The sequence below is a fragment of the Carcharodon carcharias genome, chromosome 10 (assembly GCF_017639515.1).
Source record: "Carcharodon carcharias isolate sCarCar2 chromosome 10, sCarCar2.pri, whole genome shotgun sequence".
NCBI lineage: Eukaryota > Metazoa > Chordata > Chondrichthyes > Lamniformes > Lamnidae > Carcharodon > Carcharodon carcharias.
Window position 1 is genome coordinate 37,338,685 of NC_054476.1, and position 18,457 is coordinate 37,357,141.

Sequence of the window (18,457 nt, forward strand, 5' to 3'; positions counted from 1 at the left end):
ATCATTCCATCTGGGAAAGTTGATGGGAATGCAGCCTCAGAACTTTTGTGAGGTCAGATGAGATCATCTGCTGCACTTGTTTGATGGCTGAACAGACCAATCCTGGAAAGGTAAAGCCTGCCTCAAGTGCCACATGTGAAGTTGTCCCTTGCTGGTGATGCAGGATGGCTTCTGCTGATACACTGTTTTTCAGGGTTGGCATCTGCTTTAGAGCTTCTGAAACCACATGTTGTTATAGTGGTAAACTCCTGCTGGTGTCACCATTTACATTGATAGAGTTTCTCACTTGTGATTGATGTTTAAGGCTTTCATGGCTCTTTTGATAGCATCTTTGGATGTGAGCTTTGGGCATCATATTGGTCTTTTGACACAGGCTACCTCCCCATGTAGCATACCCTGGGGGATGTGGCCATTTTCATCCTGTGCACATGCCCAAGACAGCAAAGGGAGGGGTAAGGATGAGAATTTTAAATTGGAAATGTTGCTGTATTTATTTTGCTGAACTGGTGTCCACATTCCCAACAACACAACCTTGAAATCACAGTCACAGAACCTTTACAGTACAGAAGGAAGCCATTCAGCCTATCCAGTCTGCACTGCCTCTCTGAAAGAGCATTCTACCTAGTCCAATTCCCCTGCCTTATCCTGTAAGGCACATTCTTTCCTTTCAGATAGAAATCCAATTCCCTTTAGAATACCTCTCTTAGGTAGTTTGTCAGATTCCAACCACTCTTTGGGTGAAAACGTTTTTCCACATATCACTGTTACTCCTTTCGCAAATTATTTTGAATCTGTGCCCTCTAGTTCTTGATACTCTCTTGAGTGAGAACAGTTTCTCACTATTTACCCTGTCTATACCCCTCAGGATCTTGAATACCTCTATCAAGTCTCCTCTCTGCCTCTTTTCTCCAAGGAAAACAGTCCCAACCTCTCCAATCTATCCTCATAGCTACAGTTCTTTATCCCTGGAATCATTATTGTGAAACTCCCCTGTACATCCTTTCTCAAGTATGGTACCCAGACTTGGACACAGTACTCCAGATGAGGCCTAATTAGTGCCTTATACATGTTCAACATCACCTCCTTACTCTTGCACTCAATGCCCCAATTAATAATATCTAAGATAGTATATGCTTTATTAACTGCTCTCAACATGGCCTACCACCTTCAATGACTTATATACATATACACCGAGGCCCCTCTATCCCCACACCTCCTTTAGAAGCTCTCCCTTTATTTTATACTGTCCCTCCATATTCTTCCTGACAAAATGAATCACCTCACACTTCTCTGCATTGAACCTTATCTGCCACTTGTCTGTCCAATCCACCAATATGTCTATGTCCTTTTGAAGTTCAAGTCTATCCTCATCACAATTTTAGTATCATCTGCAAAGTTTGAAATCATGCCCTGAACACCACAGTCCAGGTCATTAACATATATCAGTAGGAGCAAGAGTCCCAACACTGACCCCTGTGGAACTCCACTACAAACCTCCCTCCAATCAAAAAAAAAGCACCCATTTATCACTGCTCTCTGTTTCCTGTCTCTCAGCCAATTTCTTATCCAAGTGCCTACTTTCCCTTTTATTCCATGAGTTAGAATTTTGCTCACAAGTCTGTTGTGTGGCACGGTATCAAATGTCTTTTGAAAATGCATAAATACCACAAGAACAGCATTGCCCTTATCAACCTTCTCTGTTACCTCCTCAAAAAACTCCAGCAAGTTAGTTAAACTTGATTTTCCCTTAATGAATCCATACTGGCTTTCCTTAATTATCCTGCACTTGTCTAAGTGATTATTGATTTTGTCCCAGACTACAGTTTCCATAAGTTTCCCTACCATCGAAGTCTGACTGGTCTGGCGTTGCTGGCTTTATCCTTGTACCCCTTTTTGAACAAGGATGTAACATTAACAATTCTCCTGTCCTCTGGCACTACCCCTGTGTCTAAAGAAGACTGGAAGATTATCACTAGTGCCTCTGCAATCTCCACCCTCACTTTCCTCAGTACCCTTGGATGCATCTCATCTGGTCCTGGTAACTTAGCTATTTTAGGTAAAGATAGCCTTTCTAACACCTCCTCCTTCTTAATTGTAAATTCTTCGAGTGTATCAGTTACCTCCTCTCTCACCTTGACTTGGGTAGCATCTTGTTCCTTTGTAAAGACAGATGCAAAGTAATCGTTTAATTCCTCCACTATTTCTCCTGCCTCCATGTGCAAGTCCCTTTTTTTAACACCAATCAGCATACTTTTTCTTTTACCACCCTTTTATTATTCATATGCTTATTTAATTTACAAATAAATACATGCAATTTTCAAGTTGCTTTTCTAAAGAGTGAATTTGAATTTGAAGAAGACGTGATTAAAAATAGACGCGGGACAGTATCCATCTCCTTGGACCTTTTGCATGTGTTTGTGCTTCTCTCGGAAGAGGTCATGTCTGAAGATTGAATTGTTAGCTCCCTTGATAGTGCTCATTTAATGCAATAGTTTCAGGGCTTGTTTCCAAATCAGTGGTCCGTGGGTTTGATTCCCAGGACTGCTTGTCAGAGTTGAAATCAAATACGTCACTTCTTGACCTTGCTTTTAGGTTGAAGGGACAGTGATCATGGAGCTTTTCACCTTGGGGGATAGAAAAATTGGACAGCTCCCACTTCCCCAACTCCTCCCCTCATCCTCACCCCTCCACATCCTCCCTCTAGAATCAAGCTCTTTTGCCAACATTACTCAGGAAGATGACATGCTGGGGGAAGGGAATCTGTGAAAGGTCAATAAGAATATAAACACATACAATTCAACCAAGAATTACATACAATAAAGCAGATGTTGCAATATGCATTTCCTGGTCTGTAATCATAAAATGTAACCTCAAAAATGCTCACACAAGACTGAGTGGCATTAGAACAGGGAGAAGAGAACTGGTCCCTTTGTGCTTTAATAGGAATGGTAATGTGCCAAGCCTCAAAACATTGCTCCTGTCTTATTTGACCCTAATCTGAGCTTCTGACCGAATATTAATGTCATCACTAAGACCACGTACCTGCACTTCCATAACATCACCCAACTCCACCCCTGCCTCAGGTCATAAGCTGCTGGAGTCCTCAATCATGGCTTTGTTACCTCCGGCTTTGACTATTCCAACACATTCCTGGCCGGCCTCCCAGCTATCATCCTCCTTAAACTTCAGGTCATCCAAAACTCTGCTGCCCATATACTAATGCACACCAAGTAACATTCATTTGTCACCCCTGCACCCGCTGACCTATACCAGCTCCTGGTCCAGCAATGCTCTGATTTTAAAATCCTCACGTTTGTTTTCATGGCCTCACCCCTCCCTATCTCTGTTTAACCCAGGAAAAAACACACAGAACACACAAAGGTTCCAGCTCAGGGATCCTTTATTCCACAGGTACCAAACATTGAAGTACATTCATGAAAAAGCTTATCCCAAAGAAACAAACTCCTTACCACAAAATACAGAAAAACGATTGGGAGCTCAACTCTTCTTCTTGAATCAGCAGTGTTTCATACTTGTTAGTTAAATCATGGGAGCCAAAATGCCTTAAGTTCAGCAGGGGTGCGGGTGGTGATCCTGAACACTTTTTCTTTCAACTCCTATCACTGCTCTTCAAATGGGCTTGGGCTTAAATCTGGACTCAAAATGCAGCAGAGAAACTAAGCTGAGAGCCAGCATGTGTGTATCATGCTATTGCTATTCCCCTCTGCCATGTAAGCCAAAATTACCTTGGCATCCAGACCACAAACAGTATCTACAACTTCTCTGGGCTCCTCAGACTCGGCAATTCTGTGTTGTCGAGACCATCCTCCTCGGTCCCTATATTGGCTGGCTGTCTGCTCCAGTTCCTCTCACCTGGTCTCCAGGCCCTGGATAGGTCTCAGGCCAATCTCTCTGGCTCCTGCTCCTTCCGCCCACGCTCCAGCCTGCTGCTTGTGGCCTCTGTCTGTGCCCCCACAATCCTGCTAATGACACCACTCCCTCCACCAAAGGGCCCATAGGGGCGAAACACTTCCCATATCCAGCACACACCCCTGCCATCACCACCTGCCGGCAGCGACCCAGCTTAAAGTCACCACAGCAACCATGGGGTCCAGTGTGAGACAGGGAGTCAACAGGTAAGTCAGGGAGACAGTGCATCCTTCCCATTATATCTGTAATCTCCTCCAGTGCCAGAATCCTCTGCAATTTTTGCGCTCCTCCAATTTTGACCTCACGTGCATTCCAATTTTAATCATTCTATCATTGGTGGCCATGCCTTCAGCTGTCTAGGCCCTAAGCTCTGGAATTCCCTCCCCAAACCTCTCAACCTCTCCATCTCTCTCTCTTCTTCTTTAAGACACTCCTTAAAACTTACCTCTTTGACGAAGCTTTATATGCCACCTAACATCTCCTTATGCAGTTCAGTGTCAAATTTTGACTGCTAGTGCACTTGTGTATCTTGGAAGCATGTGGGACAATTTACTATGTTAAGCTGTATAAATTATTGTTCAGTACTGCATTTTCAGATAGCTGAATTAATTGGGTCTATTTTGACCCAGTGAAGTGATGCCAAATGATTTTGATGCCCTGACCTGATTTAAATCTGCCTGGGAGCAAAACAGGCTACTCAAGTGAAACTTGCTGGATTGAGGCCTCAAGATTGAGCAGGACAGCTGACAGCAAAGTAGGATGTGTGGTGCAGAGTAGCAGGGGGTGCGAGGATTGGGTGTTCCATGGGTCTTGGAGGTTCCTTGTAGTAATTATGGTTTGATTAAGTGTGTAATGTACCTTTAAGAATAATACGTGTTAAGAAAGATCACATGATCTGTAGTAACCAATAGGAGGGTAGCACAGGCTACCTCAGCAGACAGTATAGAGATGGAGTTGGAGTTGAAAGCACACATGCAGTTTCTGCTGAGTATATTGTAAATGAACTTAATGTTTCCATCCGAGAGGTGTCTGCAGATCAACTCTATCAATAGTAGCAACTTGGCCACCACTCACAACAAACTCGTGATGAGGATAAAACAGGATTGAACAGGATAAATCAAGCCAGGAAGAAATTGGCACTGTACCTCACTGTACATCACTGTAAGTAGCAAGCTCCATTAGAAGTGAAGAAGTTATCCCGTCTCAAAATGCCACAATTTTGGAGAATTGATCCTTTTAAACCAGCCACAGACGATTGTTCTCATTACATAGAATATTCACATTCTTTTTTCAAGCAAATGAGATTACGGAGGAAGAGAAGAGGCCAGCGATCCTCTTAAGTACTTGTGGGAGCAAAACCTATGGTTTGATTCGAGTCTGATGGCACCCAGTGCCTCAGATTTGAAAAATTTCGATGAATTGGTGGACCACTTGAAGGTTCATTTCCAACCAGAGCCCTCAGTCATGATGCAGACGTTCGGGTTTAATTCACAAAATAGAGCCCTGGGCAAGACAATTGCATGCAAAGTGGCAAATTTGAAGCAGCTGGCGGAACATTGTGAGTTTGGTATGTTTCTAAACATCATGAGATCGTTTAGTGTGCGGTCTGAATGAGGACACTATTCAGCAAAGATTATTGTCTGAAGTGAATTTGGATTTCAAGAAGGCACTACGGATGGCACTGGCCATGGAAAGCACAGTAAGAGATTCAAAGGCAATGTAGGGTGTGCAAAATGGTGCCGACCTCCACATCAGGCAAGAAACCTCAGACGAGAAGGGAGTGAAAATGCAAGACTCTGCCGAGAAATGGGAAATAGCCCCTGCTAGCTGAAGAATAAAGAAAAATAACTTAGCAGCAAAGTCGTAGAATAATTTTAATTAAGGTGGAAACAAGCAGCCTTTTAGCAAATGGCAGTTTAAAAATATCGAATGCTACTATTGTCACAGAAATAGACATATGATGAGGCAGTGCAAGGAAAGATTTAAGCAGGTTTGTGTACAAAAGAAGAAGCCCAATGAAATCTACAATGTAGAAGAGCCTGAAACAACAAATTGAGATATTTACTCATTGTTTAACCTGAAAGTTGGAAAGACAGAACCAATATTTGTCACAGTGAAAGTAAATGGCAAACCTGTTAGAATGGAAGTGGACAAGGGAGCTTCCACTACAGTAATATACCTTCAGAACATACCTTCAAATATCTGACTACTGGTGAGTATCAATTAAGTTTAGAAGAAACAGCTGCCAAGCTCAAAACATATACGGGTGAAGACATTCACGTAAAGAGCATAAGCAGGGTAACTGTCCATTATGGAAGCCATTCGGCAAAGTTACCGTGGATGGTAGTAGCGGGTGAAAGGCCAAGCTTCCTGGGGTGAAATTGGTTAAAGGAGATTAAGTTAGAATGGGCTGAAATTTTCCAGTTGAGACCAAGTGGGCTACCAGAGCTACGTCGAGAGTACACCACCGCCTTCAAGGACGAACTGGAGAAAATCCAGGGCCTGCAGGCAAAAATTCATGTGGATCCAGAAGCAACCCCTTGCTTCATGAAGGCAAGACCGGTGCCATACGCACTGCGAGAAAAAGTCGACACCGAACTGCACAGACTAGAGAAACTGGGCGTAATAGAACCTGTGCAGTTCTCAGAGTGGGCAGCACCCGTAGGGCAACATCTTCCAGTCCCACGTCGTTTAGATTTTCAGTTCGGCCTATTAAGGCCATTAAAAAAGTAATTAACCTGAGTGATGGACCTGCCCGTCTAACCTTAAGGTTGGTGGGCAGGCCAGGAGCCCAGGCGGGCCTCAGAAAAAGCATGAAACCTCATCCATGAACGGTATTGGGTATTTACATTTTTATTAAAGGTTTCAATAAGAGTTATGGACATGTCCCAACTCATGTCACATGAAGGAACAAGGCAGGGAAATTTTTTAAATACCTTTATTCAAGGTTTCAAATCAGAGACGATCTCCCTGAGGCAGCACTTTGCCTCAGGAAGATCTATGTGTTTTTTCGCACGCATGGGCAAACGAGCGCACTCCTGGCTGAGGGAATCCCTCCCACCGCCCACACAGGGAGCGCATAGCACTTCCTGGGCAGACATCACGCTGGGTGGGCCTTAATTGGCCCGCCCACGCAAAATGATGGCCCCACCCGACTGGGGGCACTGATCGGAAGGCACTCCCGCACTTCCCCCCAACGGAGGGGCAATGTTGCCCATAGTCCCCGTCCTTAAACCCAACCAAAGCATCCAAATTTGTGGAGAGTTGACAGTTAATAAAGTAGCTAAGCTAGACAGGCACCCCATTCCAAAAATCGATGACCTGTATGCCAAGCTGGCAGGAGGGACAACCTACACAAAGCTTGACATGAGTCATGCTTATCAACAGCCTGAGTTAGATAATGCCTCCTGAGAATTTGTCATAATTAATACCCACAAAGGGTTGTACTAATATACACAATTGCCTTTCAGTGTCTCCTTAGCTTGCACCATCTTTCAGAGAACAATGGAAAGCTTACTTCAGGGACTGCCCCAGGTTGTGGTCTATTTAGACGATATATTGGTGACAGGATTCACTGAAAAAGAGCACTTTACAAACTTTCAGAAGACATCTGAAAACGTTTCTTGCAAGCTGGAGTGTGTTTCAAAAAAGAAAAGTGCACGTACCAAGCAAGGGAGGTAATCTCTTTGAGTCACTGGGTAGATACACAGGGCCTCCACTCGGTTGAGGAGAAAGTGAGAGCCATAAGAGAGGCACCTGCACCAAAGGACAACTCAGAGCTCAAATCATTCCTAGGAATGATCAATTATTGGGTGGTTCGTACCTAATTTGTCTACAGTGCTAGCCCCCCCTGCATTCGCTACTCAAAAAGAACCAATGTTGGTCTTGGGAGGCACCCCAGAAAGAAGCTTTCATAAAGGGGAAACATTTGTTGCACTTGTCCAATCTATTAGTGCATTATGACCAGATGAAACAATTGGTGCTGACATGTGACGCATCTCCCTACGGAGTGGGAGCAGTGCTCTCTCATCGGATGGACGATGACACAGAACGGCCAATAGGTTACATATCAAGAATGCTCACCATAGCGGAAAAGGGATACTCGCAGATAGAGAAAGGCCTGACAATCATCTTTGGTGTCAAGAAATTTCACCAGTACATACATGGCCACCATTTTACAATCGTTTCAGACCACAGACCATTGCTAGGATTGTTTAGTGAAGACAAGGCTATACCACCCGTAGCCTCAGCAAGAATACAATGATGGGCTTTAATTCTGGCAGCATACGAATATAGTTTCATACATAAGCTTGGTAATCCAATCGCACTCACTCAACTCCTTAGTTGTTTGCCTTTACTAGAAAATGATGAGCACGTCTCAGTTCCGCAGGAACTTGTTTTATTGTTAAATTTCTCAGATTCCTCGCCGGTGTGTGCTCGACAGATCAGAAACTGGACAGTTTGGGACTCAGTCCCATCTCAAGTCCAAGAACAAGTGCTGCATGGTTGGTCACTGGAGCCCGTATCTGAGGAAGTGAAACTGTACTTCAACAGAACATGAAATAACCAGCCAGGATGGCATCATATTGTGGGGATATGAGTGATAGTTCCTCCAAAGGGAATGGAGCCACTTTTAATTGAACTACACAGTGCACATCCCGGAATTTCCCGAATGAAGACCATAGCACACAACTATCTATGGTGGCCTGAGATGGATGGTGAAATAGAGGGCTAAATTTTCCCCCCATCGGTGGGGGGATGTTGATGGGCTGGCACGTGCAGGCGCGCTTCCAATTGGCGCCCTCGATCGGAGGCACGGCGCCATTTTACATGGGCGGGCCAATTAAGGCCTGCCCAGCGTGACATCCGCACAGAAGCGCTATGCTCTCACTGTGCGGGCAGGGGGGAGCCCCTAAAATTGAGAGTGCACTCTTTCGCGCACACACACGATAGAGTGCGCATCTCCTTGAGGCTAAGTGCTGCCTCAGGGAGATCGCCTCTACTTTCAAAAATATTAAAAATAGAAAAAAAAATCCCTTCCATGTCCCCTCATGTGACAATGAGTTGGGACATGTTCATAATTTCCAAAAAAACTTTATTAAAATTTTTAAAACCCTACATGAAACCTCATCCCGCCTGTGGATGAGGTTTCATGTTTTTTTTCTGCTTCCCGCCAGGGCTCATGACCTGCCTGCCAACCTTAAGGTTGGATGGGCAGGTCCACTAATTACTTTAATTGCTCTATCAATGGCCTCAATTGGCCATTGACATGTCGGCGGGTGTGCAGCTGATTTTGCTGCGCCCCCGCCTTCCTGAAAATTTAAATGGGGCTGGGTGATGTCAAGAGTTCCGCCCAATGTCACCGCGCGTCATTTTGCATGTTGACGAGCAGGCCCCGTGCCTGCTCGCCGACGGTAAAATCCAGCCCAGAGAGTCTAGTGAAGCACTGTGTGCAATGTCAGCAATTGCAAAATTTGCCAACAACAGCTCCGTTACACCCTTGGGAGTGTACGCCATTGCCTATGTTGGACCTTTCCTGGGAACAATGGTTCTGCTCATTGTTGATGCCCATTCAAAATGGCTGGGCATATGTGAGCTGAAGTCACCAATGTTGGCCACTACAATTGAGAAACTACGTCAAAGTTTTGCCATTCATGGAATACCAGAACTAGTCGTTCCCAATGATGGCACAGCATTTACAAGTGCTGAGTTTCAATGGTTTATCAGCCTCAACAGTATCGCTCGTGAAAACTGCACCATACCACCCTTCCTCAAATGGACTGGCCGAAAGGGTGGCTTCAAGATAGGCATGAAAAAGCTAACTGGCGGCTCCTTAGCAACCAAACTAGCAGTCTTTCTCTCACACAACAACAGGTGTCACACCCGTGGAGTTATTGATGAAACGCCATCTCAGGACGAGATTGAGCTTAATAATTCTAAATTTAGAGGGGAAGGTGGAAAGGAGTCAGGGAAGTCAGAAAGCTAGGCACAACTGGCAGTCATGAGAGGAAATTTATCATGGGTGAGCCGGTATACATGAAGAACTTGGGAGAAGGACCAAAGTGGTTACCAGGTGAAATAATTGCAGTGACTGGACCTCTATCTTACCACATAGAAGTGGAAGGCTGGATCATACGGAAACATGTGGACCATTTAAGAAAGAGAGAGATAAATCACCAAGATTTGGTTCCACCAGTGATCATAACCAGGTCTGTGTTTCCTGTTGAGGATACTTAACCCAGGACTGACATGTCTAATGTTCCTGTAAGAGTTGAGGATACAGAATTGCAAGTGCCCACCGAAGCACCTGATGTTCAGGCAACTCCAGTAAAGGAGGTTCCTGACAAAGAATCTGAAGTTGTGGAGCTGCAACGTTCCACACATACCAGGAAACCACCTGAAAGACTGAACTTGTAAATTCCTTACCCGGTGTAAATATTATGGTCTTGAAAAATATGTACTTGTAAATATAATAAGACAGCCAAATTAAAGGGAGAGTAACTATGATTTTATTTAGTGTATAATGTACCTTTAAGAATAATACTTGTTAAGAAAGATCACATGATCTGTAGCAACCAAAAGGAGGGTAGCGCGGGCTACCTCAGCAGAGTATATAGCGACAGAGATGGAGTTGAAAGCACACGTGTAGTTGCTGCTAAGCACATTCCTTTGGCCTCTCTACCTTTTGGCTAAGATCAAGTGTAGTTGTGAAGCACTGGATATAACCTGTCGAGCCCCACACCATGGGGTACGTAATACCGTTAGGGTGGCGGTGAAGGACAATGAAGGACGAGCACCCATGGATCGTGCCTTCTTCATCAAGCGAATCCTGTTGAAGTTGTGTGGATTTGAAGCTGCAAAGATCTATTGCCTGCAAGACTTCCTCAGCGCTGGATATTTCGACGTGACCTTCAGGAGTGTGGCTGCTTGCGTCAAGTTCCTGAAGGTGTTCAAGGAGAAGAGAGACCAGCCGCAGATGAAGATCCTGACGGTGGAGTCGCTCTTTGCTCTGCCATTGCAAAGGGACCGTGTGGTGACTGTGCACCTCTACAACCCCCATGTCCCTGTCGCCGATGTGCTCACCTTCCTCGCCAGGTACTTCGACAAGGTTGGGAGCTGCACCGAGGTTAAAGATGCCTTCGGGATTTGGACAAGCAAACGCCAGGTCAAGGTCACGCTCAAGGCCGATGGTAAGGGAGCCATCTTCCACCCTCCTTCCAGCTTCGCTATCAAGGGAAGCCATAGCTACCTTGTCTACGGTGGGCAGCTCCAACTTTGTTGCTCATGTGGCAAGTCTGGTCATGTGGTGGCCAACTGCAGTGCCATCCTCTGCAAGAACTGCAAACAAGAAGGGCACCAGACAAAGGACTGCAAACGGACTAAGTGCTGCAACCTGTGTGGCGAGGCAGGCCACCTCTACAGGACCTGTCCCAAAAGCTGCATCACTTATGCAGAGGCAGGCAAAACCAATGAGGGGGAAGCTGATGAAAGACTTTGTGTCTCTACTACCAAGGACACTTGCAACCCTCCAACCACCAAGGCCCCCAATGAGAACAATGAGACAAAGGAGGACATGGAGAGAGACAAGACGGAGGAAAAGATTGAGGCAGCAGACAGCCAATCAACTGCACTGCCCCCTGAAACTCCCACTCCTCAGGAGAGCAAATCAATGGAGGAGGAAGCAGCAGAAAATCAGCAGGGGGAGTGGCAGCTGGTAAAGAGACCCAAAAAGAATAACGGGCTAAGAAGGGACCAAGCCACTTCCCAGACAAGTGGCAAGAGGCATCTCCCATCTGACATGGATGAAAAGGGCAGCTGCTCTTCGGATGAAGAAGAGCAAGGGCGGCACCTACAGAAGAAGCGGCAAAGCTCTAGGGAGTTGGAGGACGAGACACCCAACCTCCAGAACATTGGAGACAATGAGGAGACCAGCGCACCCCAACTTTGCCTCAACTCGAAGAGGCCAGCGCACCACAGCCCCAGGAATCTCGGATCAGTGAAGCGCTCAGTGCACCCCAGCTCCGGGAAGCCGGGAGCAGTGATGCCCCAGAGGGGGAGAGGATCGGAGAGACTTCTTCAACAGAGAACAATTCAAAGCTCATTCCTTGCACGAACCCCCAGATGCCCCCTGAGCGGAACATCTCCAACGGGGTGGTTCAGGACAGTTTCCTCAGCCCATCCAAAGTGAGACAATTTGTGAACACTATGGGTATGTAGGAGCAGACCAAAGGTCTGGAATTCTCAAAGACAACAGGTTTGGTAAGCGATAAAATACTTTAAAATGGGTGTAAAGATTGTATCCATAAATGTGCATAACACTAAATCTACTACGCGATGTGTTGTGATGTTGGACTACCTTGCCGAGGTCAAAGCTGACCTGTAGTTTCTGCAGGAGTGTGCGATACCGCACCTCAGCTCCTACAGGCAGTGGTCACGATGGTGGTCCCATGGGCCATCGATCTGGTCGGGCGGAAACAACTCTTGTTCCTCCGGCCTGGGTATTCTGCTGCGGGAGGCAGCTTCACCGTCTCCGAGGTTAAGGAGGTGGTGGGCGGGCGCCTCCTCATAGCAGACATAATGTCCAAGAATGCTCCACTCTGGTTAATTAACGTGTATGCCCTGGCACAAAAGAATGAGCGGCTGGCGGTCTTTCAGCAGCTCCCACTGCTGCTGGTGACCTCCAGGCCAGTCATTCTGGGCGGTGACTTCAACTGCATCATCGATGCGGCTGGACGATCTGGCAGGGCCGACAGCAGATTGGACACTACATCCAGATCCCTGATGCAAACAGTTAAGGATGCCAAGCTGCACGATGTCTTCAGCAACCTGCAGACAGAGCGCTGCATAGGTACACCTGGTTGCGGCCTGACGGGTCCATCTGTTCCAGGATAGACTTCTTGTTTGTGTCCCGTGCGTTCGCGGTCAGATCCACCGACGTCAAGCCGATGTTCTTCTCTGACCATTACCTGCTTCTGGCTGACTGTCACTTAGAGGAAGACCAGAGAGTTGGCAGGGGGGCATGGAAGCTGAAGATTCAACTGCTGACCCCAGGGAACATTGAGGAGCTTGAGTGATTACAAAGATTGGAGAACCGTGAAACCCCTCTTTGAGTCCCTGACACACTGGTGGGAAGCGATCAACCATAAGACATAGGAGCAGAAATTAGGCCATTTGGCCCATCGAGTCTGCTCCGCCATTCAATCATGGCTGATAAGTTTCTCAACCCCATTCTTCCGCCTTCTCCCCGTAACCTTTGATCCCCATACCAATCAAGAACCTATCTATCTCGGTCTTAAATACACTCAATGACCTGGCCTCCACAGCCCTCTGTGGCAATGAATTCCATAGATTCACCACTCTCTGGCTAAAGAAGTTTCTCCTCATCTCTGTTCTAAAAGGTCTTCCCTTTACTCTGATGCTGTGCCCTCGGGTCCTATTCTCTCCTACTAATGGAAACATCTGCCCCACGTCCACTCTATCCAGGCCTTTCAGTATTCTGTAAGTTTCAATCAGATCCCCCCTCATCCTTCTAAACTCCATCAAGTATAGACCTAGAGTCCTCAAACGTTCCTCATATGTTAAGCCTTTCATTCCTGGGATCGTTCTCGTGAACGTCCTCTGGACCCTCTTCAGGGCCAGCACATCCTTCCTGACATACAGGGCCCAAAATTGCTCACAGTATTCTAAATGTGGTCTGACCAGAGCCTTATTAAGCCTCAGCAGCACATCCCTGCTTTTATATTCTAGTCTTCTCGAAATAAATGCCAACATTGCATTTGCCTTCCTAACTACCGACTCAACCTGCAAGTTAACCTTAAGAGAATCCTGGACTAGGACTCCCAAGTCCCTTTGCACTCCATATTTCTGAATCAAGGAAAACATCAAGAGGTTTTTCATCCTCAAAGGCATCCAGAAAGCTAGAAAGGAACAGAGGGAAATGTCCCAACTCCAGAAAAACATGCAGAACCTGCTCCGGCTGCAGTTGATGGGGGTCGATGTCAAGGAGGACCTCCAAGAGGTGAAGAGCCAGCAAGCCTCGCTCTTTGCTTCGGAGGCCTCCAAGATCATCTTCCGGTCCAGAGTCTGCTCCATGGAGCAGGATGAGACATGCTCATATTTCTTCTTCCAAAGGTACGCAGAGAGAGCTCTGTGATCAGCAGCCTGAAGGAAGAAGACGGCTCAGTAAAGTCATCGCAATCTGACATTTTGAGGATCAGCAAATCCTTTTATGCCGGATTGTATGACATGAAACCCATAGCACGGCCTCCCAGTCCTTCCTGTCCTGTATCATGGAGATCATCGATGACAGTACACTGGAGAGCCTGGACAAACCGCTAACTCCTGATGAACTGACTAAGGCCCTTGAGTGCTTTGAGAAGAGTAAGACTTCCGAAAGCGACGGCTTGCTGGCTGAGTTGTATTCGGCTCAGTGGGACTAGATCGGCCCAGACCTGCTAGAAGTGTACGAGAGTATGCTTCTGGCTGGCAGCATGTCGGAATCCATGAGGAAAGGCATCATCACCCTCATCTACAAGCACAAGGGGGAAATGGAGGAAATTAGAAATTGACAACCCATTTCACTGTTGAATGTGGACTATAAGATTCTGTCCAAGGTCATCGCCAATCGAGTCAAGTCCGCTCTGGAATTGGTGATCCACCCTGACCAGACCTGCACTGTGCCCGGCACGAAGATCTCTGACAGCTTTGCGCTACTCAGGGATATGATTGCCTATGTGCAGGACAGGGATGTGGACACCTGCCTCATCAGCCTGGATCAGGAGAAGGACTTTGACAGAATATCGCACACCTACATGATGGATGTGCTCTCCAAAATGGGGTTTGGGGAGAGAATTCACAACTGGATCCAACTGCTTTACACTAACATCAGTAGCGCGGTCTCAGTCAATGGGTAGGAATCAGATAGCTTTCCAATTAAATCTGGAGTCAGACAGGGCTGCCCTCTCTCCCCTGTCCTGTTTATGTGTTGCATAGAACCCTTTGCTGAGTCCATCAGGAAGGATCCGGGCATAAGAGGAGTGATGATCCCAGGCAGTGGAGGCTCTCAGTTCAAAGCCTTCCTTACATGGATGATGTTGCTATCTTCTGCTTGGATCCGCTGTCAGTGCGCAGATTGATCTACATCCACGAGCAGTTCGAACTGGCCTCGGGAGCCAAGGTAAATCATGGGAAGAGCGAGGCCATGTTCTTTGGGAACTGCGCTAACCGATCCTTTGTCCCCTTCACTGTCAGGGCTGAAGGTGCTGGGGATATGGTTCAGAGGGACCGGGGCAAGCATTAGAAACTGGAAAGAGCAAGTGTCTATGGTGCAAAGAAAACTGGGCATGTGGGAACGATGCCCTCTCCATTGTGAGTAAGAACCTGGTCATCAAGTGTGAGGCACTCTCGCTGTTGCTGTGCGTGGCGCAGGTCTGGCCCATTCCAGACTCCTGCGCGATGGCAATCACCCAAGCCATCTTTCGCTTTATCTGGAGGTCGAAAATGGATCGTGTCTGCAGGGACGCGATGTACAAGCCTCTAGATAAAGGGAGAAAAAACGTGCCCAACATCGTCCTCATGGCCACCTTTGTGTGCGGCTGCATCAAGCTGTGCGTAGACCCTCGGTATGCAAACACCAAGTGTCACTATGTGTTGAGGTTCTACCTGTCCCCAGTGTTGCGAAGGATGGGTCTGGCCATGCTGCCGTGGAACGCTCCAAGTAGTTGGACCATGCCGAACCACTTGTCCCTCGTGGAAAATTTATGCAGAGAAACACCTTTGACCACAAGTCCATCAGGCAATGGTCGGCACATAACATCCTAGAGGCACTGCGGGAAAAGGAGAGGGTGGATCCTGTGGGATGGTTCCCCGAGCAGACTGTCAAAGTCATTTGGCAGGATGCCTCATCACCAGAACTTTCCAACAAGCAACAAGATGTAGCTTGGCTGGTGGTGAGAAAGGTCCTCCCCATCAGATCCTTCCAACACGCCAGGAGTCTCACCCCTTCTGCACGTTGCCCTCGAGATGGCTGTGGTGGGGACGAGACCACTGTTCACCTTCTTGTGGATTGTGCCTTTGCAAAGAAGGTCTGGAGAGAGATGCAGTGGTTTCTGTCGAGGTTCATCCCGAGCAGTTCTGTGACACAGGACTCTGTGCTCTACGGGCTGTTCCCAGGGACACACACCGAGACAAACATCAACTGCAACTAGAGGATCATCAACTCGGTGAAAGACATTCTTTGGTCTGCCTGAGACTTGTTGGTCTTCCAGTGCAAAGAGTTGTCCCCGACCAAGTGTCGCAGACTGGCACATTCCAAGGTCCAGGACTATGTGCTGAGGGACGCACTAAAGCTTGGGGCAGCCGCCGCAAAGGCACAATGGGGAAAGGTCGCTGTCTAAGACCTTTCAGCCATAGTGCACCGAGGGGTTGGGAATTGTATGGACCCGTCAGGCTGTACAGCTCAAAATGAATATGTGCATGGAATACTAATTGTATTATAATTGTATTGAAGCCCCCCAGAGTGCAACATGATGTATGTTGATAGCTCCAATACCAATGCACTGTTTGTAATGACCATATTGAAATGATTGTAATATTCACTGATTGTATTGAAGCACCTGGTGATCCATGTGTAAAAGTTGAATCTGATTGTACTTTTTGTGATGGTGATTTAGAAATGTTTTGTAATGTTCTTCTAGATATTTTGTGAATAAAGTATATTTTTCAAAAAAAATATATCGTAAATAAACTTAGGCCTGAATCTTCTGGTCAGCATATGGGGGCAGGCCCCACTTGCCGACATGTAAAATGACGTGCGGTGATGTCAGGCATGCGTCCCAATGTTGCTGCGCTGCCAAACAGACCTTCAGTTTGGCAGGCACACACTGGAGTCAGCTGTGCGCCCACTGAACTGTCGAAGACCTATCCACGGACAGGATGAGGTTTTGTGAAGTGTTTATTAATTGAATAAAAATTTTTATTAAAATTCATTGATATCTCCCAGCTCATGTGACACTGTCACATGAGGGGACATGTCTAAATAATTTTTTTTTCTTTAATTTAGTTCTTCATAATTAAAATAATCTCCCTGAGGTAGCTCTGAGCCTCAGGGAGATTCCTGTGCTCTGTCGCGCGCAGGCCCCGACTCAGCCTCCTCCCCTGCCCGCACAGGGAGCACTCAGCATTTCTGGGTGCCTTAATTTGCCCGCTCACGTAAAATGGTGGCGCGCAGCCATGCCCGCTCCCGCTCAGCCCCCCCTGACGGGGAGAAAATTCTCCCCTTAATGTTTTCACCTAAGAAGTGTCTGCAGATCAACTCTATCAATAGTAGCAGCTTGGCCACCTTCACAACATTCCTCTTCCTCTATGGTCCACAAAAATTATGCAACACTTTACTCTGGCTGGGTCCCTTTGATCCCCCTGCTAGACAGTGTTTCTAATCAGAGCCCACATGGCACAGGTGACAAACAATGCAGATCTAAAGTGGCAATCAGGGCCTCATTACTTCATAAGACAATACAATTCAAAATACCAAACTTCCATGGTGGAAATTGAACTCACCTTCCCTGGAATATTAGTCCAAGCCTCTGAAATATTAGGCCAATAATATGACCAAGCTGCGGGGTTCATTTCTCAAAGGATATTATAAGAAAGATATAGAGACACTGGAGAAGGTGCAAAAAGGATTTACAAAAACAGTACCAAATTTGAGAAGCTATAGCTATTAGGAAAATTGAACAGGCTTGGGCTCTTTTCCCAGAATAGAGAAGGCTGAGCGAGGTGACCTGAAAGAGGTCTCGAAGGTTAGGATAGGATTTGATGAGACAGATGGAGAGAAGATGTTTCCACTTGTTGGAGGGACCAGAACTAGGAGCCATCAGAAAGTCACTAATAAATCCAAAAGGGAATTCAGGAGAAACTTCTTTACCCAGAGAGCAGTAAGAATGCAAAACTCGTTAGTTTAAGGAGTAGTTGATATGAAAAGCATAATGACATTTAACAGGAAGCTCGATAAATGAATGAGGGTGGAAGAAATAAAAGAATATGCTGACTGGGTTAGATGAAGTAGGATGGGAGGAGGTTCATGTGGAGCATAAATATTGGCATGGACTAGTGGGCTGCATGGCCTGTTTCTGTGCTGTAAATAACCACCACACTCTGCTTACTTGTGTGCATAGTTTTATATAGTTTTAAAAAACATGTATCCATTCCAATATTAAGTGCCAGTAATTAAAAGTGTTGGTAAATTGATACGGTGTGACAAATAAATAAACTTAATTTGTTGGCACCTTGTAAACCAAGGAAGGAGGCAGGAATTTGGCCTTCTGCCAATTTGATGCAAATTTAATTGGATTTAGCTCCAGGAGTGCTGAAACTGCAGAGGCATTGTGATATTGAAGAACTTCCCTGCTCTTCTTTGAAATAGTGTCATAAGACATAGGAGCAGAAATTGGCCATTCGGCCATCGAGTCTGCTCTGCTATTCATTCATGGCTGATAAGTTTCTCAACCCCATTCTCCAGCCTTCTCCC

At 46.3% G+C, this 18,457-nt stretch overlaps 1 protein-coding gene across 6 annotated transcripts in view; it reads left to right on the top strand.

The window, feature by feature from the left end:
• The window catches only part of mrvi1 (murine retrovirus integration site 1 homolog), a 164,356-nt gene that overhangs the window by 10,003 nt on the left and 135,896 nt on the right, over positions 1-18,457 (top strand). The window lies entirely within an intron of this gene.